Below are 17,155 nucleotides of genomic sequence, written 5' to 3' on the forward strand. Positions count from 1 at the left end.
ACTAGGAGACCAGACACCAGAGTTACCTAGCCTTACAAACTATACTCCTTTCCAAATTGAATCATGCTACAATAACACTGTCACTGTTTTTCACCTATTTCTATCCATCTTAGACTAAACTACTAAAATTTATTAGAAAAATGTCAGCCATTTTGATTTTTAGCATGTAACTAGGAGACCAGACACCAGAGTTACCTAACCTTACAAACTATACTCCTTTCCAAATTGAATCATGCTACAATAACACTGTCACTGTTTTTCACCTATTTCTATCCATCTTAGACTAAACTACTAAAATTTGTTAGAAAAATGTCCGCCATTTTGATTTTTAGCATGTAACTAGGAGACCAGACACCAGAGTTACCTAACCTTACAAACTATACTCCTTTCCAAATTGAATCATGCTACAATAACACTGTCACTGTTTTTCACCTATTTCTATCCATCTTAGACTAAACTACTAAAATTTGTTAGAAAAATGTCAGCCATTTTGATTTTTAGCATGTAACTAGGAGACCAGACACCAGAGTTACCTAGCCTTACAAACTATACTCTTTTCCAAATTCATTCATGCTACAATAACACTGTCACTGTTTTTTACCTATTTCTATCCATCTTAGACTAAACTACTAAAATTTGTTAGAAAAATGTCAGCCATTTTGATTTTTAGCATGTAACTAGGAGACCAGACACCAGAGTTACCTAGCCTTACAAACTATACTCCTTTCCAAATTCATTCATGCTACAATAACACTGTCACTGTTTTTCACCTATTTCTATCCATCTTAGACTAAACTACTAAAATTTATTAGAAAAATGTCCGCCATTTTGATTTTTAGCATGTAACTAGGAGACCAGACACCAGAGTTACCTAACCTTACAAACTATACTCCTTTCCAAATTGAATCATGCTACAATAACACTGTCACTGTTTTTCACCTATTTCTATCCATCTTAGACTAAACTACTAAAATTTATTAGAAAAATGTCCGCCATTTTGATTTTTAGCATGTAACTAGGAGACCAGACACCAGAGTTACCTAACCTTACAAACTATACTCCTTTCCAAATTGAATCATGCTACAATAACACTGTCACTGTTTTTCACCTATTTCTATCCATCTTAGACTAAACTACTAAAATTTATTAGAAAAATGTCCGCCATTTTGATTTTTAGCATGTAACTAGGAGACCAGACACCAGAGTTACCTAACCTTACAAACTATACTCCTTTCCAAATTCATTCATGCTACAATAACACTGTCACTGTTTTTCACCTATTTCTATCCATCTTAGACTAAACTACTAAAATTTGTTAGAAAAATGTCAGCCATTTTGATTTTTAGCATGTAACTAGGAGACCAGACACCAGAGTTACCTAGCCTTACAAACTATACTCTTTTCCAAATTCATTCATGCTACAATAACACTGTCACTGTTTTTTACCTATTTCTATCCATCTTAGACTAAACTACTAAAATTTGATAGAAAAATGTCCGCCATTTTGATTTTTAGCATGTAACTAGGAGACCAGACACCAGAGTTACCTAACCTTACAAACTATACTCCTTTCCAAATTGAATCATGCTACAATAACACTGTCACTGTTTTTCACCTATTTCTATCCATCTTAGACTAAACTACTAAAATTTATTAGAAAAATGTCCGCCATTTTGATTTTTAGCATGTAACTAGGAGACCAGACACCAGAGTTACCTAACCTTACAAACTATACTCCTTTCCAAATTGAATCATGCTACAATAACACTGTCACTGTTTTTCACCTATTTCTATCCATCTTAGACTAAACTACTAAAATTTGTTAGAAAAATGTCTGCCATTTTGATTTTTAGCATGTAACTAGGAGACCAGACACCAGAGTTACCTAACCTTACAAACTATACTCCTTTCCAAATTGAATCATGCTACAATAACACTGTCACTGTTTTTCACCTATTTCTATCCATCTTAGACTAAACTACTAAAATTTGTTAGAAAAATGTCAGCCATTTTGATTTTTAGCATGTAACTAGGAGACCAGACACCAGAGTTACCTAGCCTTACAAACTATACTCCTTTCCAAATTGAATCATGCTACAATAACACTGTCACTGTTTTTCACCTATTTCTATCCATCTTAGACTAAACTACTAAAATTTATTAGAAAAATGTCAGCCATTTTGATTTTTAGCATGTAACTAGGAGACCAGACACCAGAGTTACCTAACCTTACAAACTATACTCCTTTCCAAATTGAATCATGCTACAATAACACTGTCACTGTTTTTCACCTATTTCTATCCATCTTAGACTAAACTACTAAAATTTGTTAGAAAAATGTCCACCATTTTGATTTTTAGCATGTAACTAGGAGACCAGACACCAGAGTTACCTAACCTTACAAACTATACTCCTTTCCAAATTGAATCATGCTACAATAACACTGTCACTGTTTTTCACCTATTTCTATCCATCTTAGACTAAACTACTAAAATTTGTTAGAAAAATGTCAGCCATTTTGATTTTTAGCATGTAACTAGGAGACCAGACACCAGAGTTACCTAGCCTTACAAACTATACTCTTTTCCAAATTCATTCATGCTACAATAACACTGTCACTGTTTTTTACCTATTTCTATCCATCTTAGACTAAACTACTAAAATTTGTTAGAAAAATGTCAGCCATTTTGATTTTTAGCATGTAACTAGGAGACCAGACACCAGAGTTACCTAGCCTTACAAACTATACTCCTTTCCAAATTCATTCATGCTACAATAACACTGTCACTGTTTTTCACCTATTTCTATCCATCTTAGACTAAACTACTAAAATTTATTAGAAAAATGTCCGCCATTTTGATTTTTAGCATGTAACTAGGAGACCAGACACCAGAGTTACCTAACCTTACAAACTATACTCCTTTCCAAATTGAATCATGCTACAATAACACTGTCACTGTTTTTCACCTATTTCTATCCATCTTAGACTAAACTACTAAAATTTATTAGAAAAATGTCCGCCATTTTGATTTATAGCATGTAACTAGGAGACCAGACACCAGAGTTACCTAACCTTACAAACTATACTCCTTTCCAAATTGAATCATGCTACAATAACACTGTCACTGTTTTTCACCTATTTCTATCCATCTTAGACTAAACTACTAAAATTTGTTAGAAAAATGTCCGCCATTTTGATTTTTAGCATGTAACTAGGAGACCAGACACCAGAGTTACCTAACCTTACAAACTATACTCCTTTCCAAATTGAATCATGCTACAATAACACTGTCACTGTTTTTCACCTATTTCTATCCATCTTAGACTAAACTACTAAAATTTCTTAGAAAAATGTCCGCCATTTTGATTTTTAGCATGTAACTAGGAGACCAGACACCAGAGTTACCTAACCTTACAAACTATACTCCTTTCCAAATTGAATCATGCTACAATAACACTGTCACTGTTTTTCACCTATTTCTATCCATCTTAGACTAAACTACTAAAATTTGTTAGAAAAATGTCAGCCATTTTGATTTTTAGCATGTAACTAGGAGACCAGACACCAGAGTTACCTAGCCTTACAAACTATACTCTTTTCCAAATTCATTCATGCTACAATAACACTGTCACTGTTTTTCACCTATTTCTATCCATCTTAGACTAAACTACTAAAATTTATTAGAAAAATGTCCGCCATTTTGATTTTTAGCATGTAACTAGGAGACCAGACACCAGAGTTACCTAACCTTACAAACTATACTCCTTTCCAAATTGAATCATGCTACAATAACACTGTCACTGTTTTTCACCTATTTCTATCCATCTTAGACTAAACTACTAAAATTTGTTAGAAAAATGTCAGCCATTTTGATTTTTAGCATGTAACTAGGAGACCAGACACCAGAGTTACCTAGCCTTACAAACTATACTCTTTTCCAAATTCATTCATGCTACAATAACACTGTCACTGTTTTTTACCTATTTCTATCCATCTTAGACTAAACTACTAAAATTTCTTAGAAAAATGTCCGCCATTTTGATTTTTAGCATGTAACTAGGAGACCAGACACCAGAGTTACCTAACCTTACAAACTATACTCCTTTCCAAATTGAATCATGCTACAATAACACTGTCACTGTTTTTCACCTATTTCTATCCATCTTAGACTAAACTACTAAAATTTATTAGAAAAATGTCCGCCATTTTGATTTTTAGCATGTAACTAGGAGACCAGACACCAGAGTTACCTAACCTTACAAACTATACTCCTTTCCAAATTGAATCATGCTACAATAACACTGTCACTGTTTTTCACCTATTTCTATCCATCTTAGACTAAACTACTAAAATTTGTTAGAAAAATGTCAGCCATTTTGATTTTTAGCATGTAACTAGGAGACCAGACACCAGAGTTACCTAGCCTTACAAACTATACTCTTTTCCAAATTCATTCATGCTACAATAACACTGTCACTGTTTTTTACCTATTTCTATCCATCTTAGACTAAACTACTAAAATTTATTAGAAAAATGTCCGCCATTTTGATTTTTAGCATGTAACTAGGAGACCAGACACCAGAGTTACCTAACCTTACAAACTATACTCCTTTCCAAATTGAATCATGCTACAATAACACTGTCACTGTTTTTCACCTATTTCTATCCATCTTAGACTAAACTACTAAAATTTATTAGAAAAATGTCCGCCATTTTGATTTTTAGCATGTAACTAGGAGACCAGACACCAGAGTTACCTAACCTTACAAACTATACTCTTTTCCAAATTCATTCATGCTACAATAACACTGTCACTGTTTTTTACCTATTTCTATCCATCTTAGACTAAACTACTAAAATTTCTTAGAAAAATGTCCGCCATTTTGATTTTTAGCATGTAACTAGGAGACCAGACACCAGAGTTACCTAACCTTACAAACTATACTCCTTTCCAAATTGAATCATGCTACAATAACACTGTCACTGTTTTTCACCTATTTCTATCCATCTTAGACTAAACTACTAAAATTTATTAGAAAAATGTCCGCCATTTTGATTTTTAGCATGTAACTAGGAGACCAGACACCAGAGTTACCTAACCTTACAAACTATACTCCTTTCCAAATTGAATCATGCTACAATAACACTGTCACTGTTTTTCACCTATTTCTATCCATCTTAGACTAAACTACTAAAATTTGTTAGAAAAATGTCAGCCATTTTGATTTTTAGCATGTAACTAGGAGACCAGACACCAGAGTTACCTAGCCTTACAAACTATACTCTTTTCCAAATTCATTCATGCTACAATAACACTGTCACTGTTTTTTACCTATTTCTATCCATCTTAGACTAAACTACTAAAATTTATTAGAAAAATGTCCGCCATTTTGATTTTTAGCATGTAACTAGGAGACCAGACACCAGAGTTACCTAACCTTACAAACTATACTCCTTTCCAAATTGAATCATGCTACAATAACACTGTCACTGTTTTTCACCTATTTCTATCCATCTTAGACTAAACTACTAAAATTTATTAGAAAAATGTCCGCCATTTTGATTTTTAGCATGTAACTAGGAGACCAGACACCAGAGTTACCTAACCTTACAAACTATACTCTTTTCCAAATTCATTCATGCTACAATAACACTGTCACTGTTTTTTACCTATTTCTATCCATCTTAGACTAAACTACTAAAATTTGTTAGAAAAATGTCAGCCATTTTGATTTTTAGCATGTAACTAGGAGACCAGACACCAGAGTTACCTAGCCTTACAAACTATACTCCTTTCCAAATTGAATCATGCTACAATAACACTGTCACTGTTTTTCACCTATTTCTATCCATCTTAGACTAAACTACTAAAATTTCTTAGAAAAATGTCCGCCATTTTGATTTTTAGCATGTAACTAGGAGACCAGGCACCAGAGTTACCTAACCTTACAAACTATACTCCTTTCCAAATTGAATCATGCTACAATAACACTGTCACTGTTTTTCACCTATTTCTATCCATCTTAGACTAAACTACTAAAATTTCTTAGAAAAATGTCCGCCATTTTGATTTTTAGCATGTAACTAGGAGACCAGACACCAGAGTTACCTAACCTTACAAACTATACTCCTTTCCAAATTGAATCATGCTACAATAACACTGTCACTGTTTTTCACCTATTTCTATCCATCTTAGACTAAACTACTAAAATTTCTTAGAAAAATGTCAGCCATTTTGATTTTTAGCATGTAACTAGGAGACCAGACACCAGAGTTACCTAACCTTACAAACTATACTCCTTTCCAAATTGAATCATGCTACAATAACACTGTCACTGTTTTTCACCTATTTCTATCCATCTTAGACTAAACTACTAAAATTTATTAGAAAAATGTCCGCCATATTGATTTTTAGCATGTACATGTAACTGAGACCGGACACCAGAGTTACATGTACCTAGCCTTGCAAACTTTGCTCTTTTCCAAATCTCATTTAACAGAAACATAACTAGCAAAAGAAATCATGATCAAATACTACACCAATACTTTGACCATAAATATTTGCAAGTTTTAGAGTTGAACAATAAATGTATTAATCCTTTGTTAACTTTCTTATCTCTTACAGGTTTGTTACACAGTACATAACAGATGTCCTATTCAAAGAAGCTGTTGTTTTGCTCGTCTCTAAGAGAAAAAAAATAACTTCAGACTCTATGTGTAGTAAAACAGAAATTTAGATCTTAAATCAATTAGTTGTGCACAAGGACATGAGCTCTATTTTGAACATTTTTAATACAATTGAAATGAAGAGTGTGTGTGTGTGTGTGTGTGTGTGTGTGTGTGTAAACAACTTAGTCGAAAACTGCAGTCCGATTTCTTTGATACTTGGTGGTCATGTTATATTGGATGTCTAGTAGTGAAATTGTTCAAATGAAAATGATCACATCAGATATATGGGTTTTGGGTCAAAAATGTGATTTTTGTCAAAGAATTTAAACTACAAAACTACTGGGCAGATTGGCCTGAAATTTGGTGGGAACATTCTCAGGGGTGTGTAAATTAAGATTTGTTCATGACATGATGTTTCCATGTGTAATATGCAAAGTAGGGCTTTTTGGTTAAAAACCTACAATTCCAAAACTACTCAGTAGATTGGGCTGAACTTTTAACAGGGATGTATCTGCCGGTGTATAGATGAAGAAATATTAAGCATATAATGATCTCATCAGTAACATCCAAATTAGGTGTAAACATGTAAATTGGTCAAAAATTTATATCTCAAAAAGTACTTGGTCAGGGAAACTGAAATTTGGTGAGATGGTTCTAGAAGTGTTGTTCTGCAGATTTCCTTTAGAATAGTTTGACACAATTGGCCCTAGCAACCATGACCATGGCCTTAGCAACAACCAAATGGCAGTATATTTTGGTTAAATAAGAACACCATCTGGTAGGCAGTTAGTAAACATTCAAAAAATGTATGCAAATATCCCTAGCAACAGTGGCCCCGCCCATGGCAACAGCCCAATAATCACATATGTGACAAACATAACATGTTTGGATAGGCAACTGGATAGTCATTCAACAAATGAACACCTATTTTTAGAATGGACTAGCATATGGATAAATATTTTAAAAAACTACAGTTGTGCTACATCGCCATTGGCAGTATTTTGGAAAACAATAGTTGTGCTACAATGCCATTTTATATTTCTTTTTTTCTAAATATTTTTTTTCATATCTGAGGTAGTTATGTTTTTCATTGTTCTCCATATGCTCTCTGTTTTTGGTTTCTTCTCATCAGATGTACAGTCATTACATTTTGGAAGAAAAGTTTTATATTGTCTTTTTAAATTGATGTCAGTTTGTGCATCCACCAATTCTTGCGAGACTTCATAATTTTTGTGATGTTACAATTTTTTTCTTGAACTTGTTAATAAAAAGGTTAGGGTCGGCAGTGAAAAACTAGGCAGGGTCAGATAACCGGAATCAAACAATTATTTTTTTTTATTGCTTTAAGAATTATTCAGAACATGATGATTCCATTATTGATATGCAAATTATGGCTAAAATGTGTCTTTTTGGTAAAATAATCTTTAATTCCAAAAGTAATGAGCTGGAAATTAATTTGAATGGCTCTTGGGGTATATAGATGAAGAAGTGTTAAGCATATGATGATCTCATCAGTGACATGAAAATTAGGTATAAAAATGTGAATTTTGTTTAATCTTGTCTCTTGGCTCTCTTCGTTGGTGTAAACACACGTGTTTTTGTAATTTGTACTTCAAGCACTTGTTAAATGAGAATGTTAAAAGACACAATCTTTTGTCATTAGAAAAATTTTGGATATTGCAAAGAGATATAGTCATATAACTTAAATCATGGATAATATTAATAAGTAATAAAATGTAAAATGAACAGAAAACCAGTGTGGACTTCTATATATCTGACAATTTTACATGTTATACACAGAGTGAAGCTAGCATGTAAGTGGTGAATGATTTCATTTTATTTGATTCAGTTTTATTTTTTGTTGTTGAATGAGACTGATTTTAGGGAGCGATCAGATTTTACGCTGACTTTTTGTTCACCCCACCCCTGCTGACAAATAAAAAAACACTGCCCCCCCCCCCCCCCCACATCTGTTGACAAGAAATATTCTTGTTCTTTCTTGCAATATATAAAGCTCTTTAGGCAGGAACCCTATGAGAAGTATGATTGTCTGTTCATAGCTGTGCAAAATATTCATGGTTTTAGTAACCAAAAGTTCTAGGATATCTCTTACATTGAGTGAACTATTATCATTATAGATTAATTCAGCTAATTATAAAGTACATTATTAGAAATGAAATTAACATAATTGTAAACCTAGGGGTTTCAGTAAGTTTCAAAGTAGGGAGAGAACTTGAAAAAGTGTCGGGAGAAGTGCATGCTATGCCCATGCGTGCATGCTATACAAGTGGGAGGGGGTGTCCCCCTCCCATGGTAAGATCTTTTGAAAAATGAACACCTTTTGGAGGCCATTTAGAGCACCATTCATAAGTAAAACACAACTTAGTTATATCATAAAAGTATCACTAATTTTAGGGTTTCAAAAGTTTAAATCATTCCAAGTCATATTGACACAAATGATAATGAAAAAAAGATCAAGTACAAAGTATAGTATAGTTTGTTTTATTTATTTACTTGCCCTATGTGGGCTTACCAAGTGAACATTTTGTTCTATACAAATACATCCACTGGGCTTATAATAGTGTATGGTACTATACTATAAACTATACAAGACTATATACTATATACTATGCTATGCTATATACTATATACTATATTATACTATACTATATACTGTACTATACAATATACTGTACAATACTATACTATAATATTCTATACCTATACTATATTATATAGTATATAGTCTAGTATGGTAGTCTAGTATAGTATAGTATAGTAGAGTATAGTAATGTATACTATATGGTATATAGTCGTGTAGTATAGTAGAGTATAGTATATGGTATATAGTATAGTGTAGTATAGTAGAGTATAGTATATGGTGAATAGTAGAGTATAGTATAGTATATGGTATATAGCATAGTATAGTATAGTATCGTATATAGTCAAGTATAGTATATAGTATAATATAGTATATTATATAATATAGTATAGTATATGGTGTATAGCATGATAGCATAGTATAATATAATATAGTATAGTGTGGTATAATATAGTAGAGTAGAGTATATGGAATATAGTATAGTGTAGTGTAGTGTAGTATAGTATAGTATTAAATCAAGTATAGTATAGTATATCATATAGTATGGTATATAGTAAATTATAGTGTATAGTATAGTATAGTATATGGTATATAGTATAGTATACTCTACTATATAGTATAGTATACTATATACCAGACTATACTATATACTGTACTATATAGTATACTATACTATATTATACTATACTATATAGTATACTATACTATACTGCATGTATATACTAAACTATACTATACTATACTGTACTATATACCAGACTATAATGCTATATTGCTATAATGCTATGTACTGTACTATATATTAAACTATACTATATACTATGTATTTTATTATGCTATATACTATATACTATACTTTACTATTCTGCACTATACTATACTGTACTATACTACACTATACTATACTATAATATACTACACTGTACTGTATAATGTACTATACTATATTATACTATACTATACTATGCTATGCTATATACCATAAACTATACTATTTTATACTATACTATATACTAGACTATGCTATATACTGTACTATATACTATACTATATTATACTGTATACTATACTATACCATACTATACTATACTATACTATTCTATACTACTAGTATACTATATACTATACTATATACCATACTACATAGTATAGTATACTATATACTGTACAATACTATACTATATTATTCGATACCTATACTATAATATATAGTACATATTATATATAGTCTAGTATAGTACATTATATAGTATAATATATAGTATAGTATACTGGTAGTATGGTATAGTACATAGTATAGTATAGTAGAGTATATGTTATTTTGTGTAGTATAGTATAGTACATAGTATAGTGTAGTATATATTATAATATAGTATATTATATAGTATAGAATAGTATAGTATAGTATAATATAGTAGAGTATATAGTATAGTGTAGTGTAGTATAGTATAGCATAGTATATCATATAGTATGGTATATAGTAAAGTATAGTATATGGTATATAGTATAGCATATCATAATATAGTATTGTATATTATAGTATATAATAGTATAGTATAGTATATTATGGTATAATATACTAGAGTATAGTAGAGTATGTGGAATATAGTATAGTGTAGTGTACATTGTAGTATAGTATAGCATAGTATATCATATAGTATGGTATATAGTAAAGTATAGTATATGGTATATAGTATAGCATAGCATAGTATAGTATTGTATATTATAGTATATAATAGTATAGTATAGTATAGTATAGTATATTATGGTATAATATACTAGAGTATAGTAGAGTATGTGGAATATAGTATAGTTTAGTGTATAGTATAGCATACTATACCATACCGTACTATACTATATACTGTACAATACAATACTATAATATTATTCTATACCTATACTATCATATATAGTCTAGCATAGTATAGTATAGTAGAGCATATGGTATATAGTATAGCATAGCAAAGTATAGTATAGTCTAGTATAGTATAGTATAATATACTAGAGTATAATAGAGTATATGGAATATAGTGTATAGTGTATATTATAGTGTAGTGTATAGTATAGCATACTATACCATACAGTACTATATAATATACTCTACTATATACAGTACAATAATATACTATAATATTATTCTATACCTACACTATTGTATACAGTATAGAGTCTAGTATAGCATAGTATAGTATAGTATAGTATAGTGTAGTAGATTATAGTATAGTAGAATATATGGAATATAGTGTATAGTGTATATTATAGTGTAGTGTATAGTATAGCATACTATACCATACAGTACTGTATAATATACTCTACTATATACTGTACAATAATATACTATAATATTATTCTATTCCTACACTATCGTATATAGTATAGAGTCTAGTATAATCTAGTATAGTCTAGTCTAGTATAGTATAGTATAGTGTAGTAGATTATAGTATAGTAGAGTATGTGGTATATAGTATAGTATACAGTCCAGTATATTGATGGCGCAAATCGAGAGATCTGATTGATCTAGGCATCGAACTAGCGCGTCTAAACTGAGCGATAATGCACAGTTGGCACGTGTCAAAATTTTGATGTTCTCTCACTGTTCGTCTACGAACATTATAGTCCGCGCAGGGATGGGGGCACAAATGAAACCAGAAAATGTTGCGTCATATCTTGTTTCCGACAGTTTCAATATACTGGTATAATATAATAGCGATAAACCACCCCTGGGAATGGTATACCACTCGGTTTTGACCAGTGAACGAAATATATTGAGTTCACTGCTCAAAACCGAGTGGTATACCATCCCCAGGGTGTGGTTTATTGCTTAAGTATACTATAGTATAATAGAGTATAGTAGAGTATATGGTATATGGTATAGTGTCGTGTAGTATAGTATAGTATAGTATGGTATAATATACTAGTATATGGAATATAGTATAGCATAGAGTAGGTTATAGTATAGCATACTATAGCATACCTATACTATTGTATATAGTATATAGTCAAGCATAGTATCATATAAAATTAGTATAGTATAGTATAGTATAGTATAGTCAAGTATAGTATCGTATAAAATTAGTATAGTATAGTATAGTATAGTATAGTATAGTATAGTATAGTATAGTATAGTATAGGATAGTATATTCTAGTATAGTATAGTATGGTACAATATAGTAGTGTATAGTAGAGTATATTGAATATAGCATAGTGTAGTGTTGCTTAGTATAGTATATAGGCAAGTGTAGTATATAGTATAATATAGTATATTATATAGTAGAGTATATAGTATAGTATAGTGTATCGTATATATTATAGCATAGGATAGTATTGTATAGTATATGGTATATTATACTATACTGTACTATATAGTAGACTATGATATATACTATACACTGTACTATATAGTATACTACACTATATTATACTATATTATATACTATACTATACTATATACTATAGTATACTATACTATACTATATATTATACTATGCTATATACTATATATTAAACTATACTGTACTGTACTATATACTACACTATGCTATTAACTATGTATTTAACTATGCTATATACTATATACTATAATATACTAAACTAGACTATGCTATACTATATACTATACTAGACTGTACTATATACTATACTAGACTATACTATACTAGACTATACTATGCTATGCTATACTATACTATATACTACACTACACTATACTATATACTCTACTCTAATATTCTATACTATACTATTCTATACTATACTATATACTAGACTATGCCATATACTGTACTATATACTACACTATACTATACTATTCTATACTATACTATACTATATACTACACTATGCTATATACTCGTGTACTATATACTATACTATATACTGTACTATATACTTGTCTTTACTATAAAATATATACTATAATATACAATACTATACTATATACTAGACTATACTATGCTATACTGTACTATATACTAGACTATGCTATATACTGTATACTGTACTATATATTTTAATATACTATATATGATAAACTATATTATACTATACACTATACTATACAATATACACTGTACTATACTATACTATACTATAATATACTATACTATACTGCACTATATACTAGACTATGCTATATACTATACTATATACTACACTATACTATACTATTCTATACTATATTATACTATATACTAGACTATGCTATATACTGTACTATATACTGTACTATATACTTGTGTTTACTATATACTATACTATATACTATATACTAGACCATTCTATACTGTACTGTACTATATACTATACTATACTATACTATACGATACTATACTAAATACTAGACTACACTATATACTATACTATGCTCTATACTATGTACCATACTATACTATACCATACTATATAGTATAGTATACAATACTATACTGTATTATACTATACTATACTAGACTATACTAAATTCTGTACTGTATATTATACTATACTATATTATACTATACTATGCTATATTATATTATGCTATGCTATACTATACTATATACTATATACTATACTATACTATACTAGACTACACTATATACTATATTATGCTATATACTATATACTATACATTGTACTATACTATACTATACTGTACTGTACTGTACTCTACTGTACTATACTATATTATACTATATTATACTGTACTATACTATACTATACTATATAGTATAGTATACAATACTGTACTATACTATATACTAGACTATACTATATTCTGTACTATATATTATACTATACTATATTATACTATACTATACTATATTATGCTATACTATACTATACTAGACTATACTATACTATATACTATACTATACTATACTATACTATACTATACTATACTGTATTATGCTATACTATACTATATACTAGACTATGCTATATAATATATTCTTTACGATATACTATATACTATACACTAGACTGTGCTATATACTATATATTGTACTATATACTATACTATACTATAATATACTATACTATACTGCACTATATACTAGACTATGTTATATACTATACTATATACTACACTATACTATACTATTCTATACTATATTATACTATATACTAGACTATGCTATATACTGTACTATATACTGTACTATATACTTGTCTTTACTATATACTATACTATATACTATATACTAGACCATTCTATACTGTACTGTACTATATACTATACTATACTATACTATTCTATACTATACTATACTATACTAAATACTAGACTACACTATATACTATACTATGCTCTATACTATGTACCATACTATACTATACTATACTAAGCTATATACTGTACTATATAGTATACTATGCTATATCATACTATACTATACTATACTCTACTATACTATGCTATTCTATACTATACTTTACTATATACTATACTATACTATATACTATACATTGTACTATACTATACTATACTGTACTGTACTGTACTGTACTGTACTGTACTATACTATACTATACTATATAGTATAGTATACAATACTGCACTATACTATATTCTGTACTATATATTATACTATACTATATTATACTATACTATGCTATATTATATTATGCTATACTATACTATACTATACTAGACTATACTATATACTATACTAAACTATACTGTACTATATACTAGACTATGCTATATAAAATATTATGTACTATATACTATACTATACTATACTATACTGTACTATGCTATACTATACTATATACTAGACTATGCTATATAATATATTATGTACTATATACTATACTATTCTGTACTGTACTGTACTCTACTGTACTATACTATATTATACTGTACTATACTATACTATACTATAGTATAGTATACAATACTGTATTATACTATATACTAGACTATACTATATTCTGTACTATATATTATACTATTCTATATTATACTATACTATGCTATACTATATTATGCTATGCTATACTATACTAGACTATACTATATTATGCTATACTATACTATACTATACTAGACTATACTATATACTATATACTATATTATACTATACTATGCTATACTATATTATGCTATACTATACTATACTATACTAGACTATACTATATACTATACTAAACTATACTGTACTATATACTAGACTATGCTATATAAAATATTATGTACTATATACTATACTATACTATACTATACTGTACTATGCTATACTATACTATATACTAGACTATGCTATATAATATATTATGTACTATATACTATACTATTCTGTACTGTACTGTACTCTACTGTACTATACTATATTATACTGTACTATACTATACTATACTATACTATACTATACTATATAGTATAGTATACAATACTGTATTATACTATATACTAGACTATACTATATTCTGTACTATATATTATACTATTCTATATTATACTATACTATGCTATACTATATTATGCTATGCTATACTATACTAGACTATACTATACTATATACTATACTATACTATACTGCACTATATACTAGACTATGATATATAATATATTCTGTACTATATACTATACTATACTATACTATACTGCACTATATACTAGACTATGCTATATACTGGACTATATACTACACTATACTATACTATTCTATACTATATTATACTATATACTAGACTATGCTGTATACTGTACTATATATACTATACTATATACTGTACTATATACTTGTCTTTACTATATACTATATACTAAACTATATACTATATACTAGACTATTCTATACGATACTGTACTATATACTATAGTATAGTATACTATACTATACTATACTATACTATACTATACTATACAATACTATATACTAGACTACACTATATACTATACTATGCTCTATACTATGTACCATACTATACTATACTAAACTATATACTGTACTATATAGTATACTATGCTATATCATACTATACTATACTATACTCTACTATACTATACTATACTTTACTATATACTATACTATACTATATACTATACTATACTAGACTATACTATATACTAGACTATGCTGTATACTGTACTATATATACTATACTTTATACTGTACTATATACTTGTCTTTACTATATACTATATACTATACTATACTATATACTAGACTAGACTATACTATACTATACTGTACTATATACTATACTATCCTATACTATACTATACTATACTATATACTAGACTCAGTATATACTATACTATGCTCTATACTATGTACCATACTATACTATAGTATACTAAGCTATATACTAGACTATGCTATATACTGTATACTGTACTATATATTATACTATACTATATACTATAAACTATATTATACTATACACTATACTATACAATGCTATATACTAGACTATGTTATATACTATATTCTGTACTATATACTATACTATACTGTATTGTACTATACTATATACTATACTATACTATATACTAGACTACATTATATACTATACTATGCTATATACCATATACTATACATTGTACTATAAGATACTATACTGTACTGTACTCTACTGTACTATACTATACTATATTATACTGTACTATACTATACTAGACTAGACTATACTATATAGTATAGTATACAATACTATACTGTATTATACTATACTATACTAGACTATACTATATTCTGTACTATATATTATACTATACTATATTATACTATACTATGCTATACTATATTATGCTATACTATACTATACTATATACTATATACTATACAATACTGTACTATACTATATACTAGACTATACTATATTCTGTACTATATATTATACTATACTATATTATACTATACTATGCTATAATATATTATGCTATACTATACTAT

Source organism: Glandiceps talaboti, chromosome 16, assembly GCF_964340395.1.
Source record: "Glandiceps talaboti chromosome 16, keGlaTala1.1, whole genome shotgun sequence".
Lineage (NCBI taxonomy): Eukaryota > Metazoa > Hemichordata > Enteropneusta > Spengelidae > Glandiceps > Glandiceps talaboti.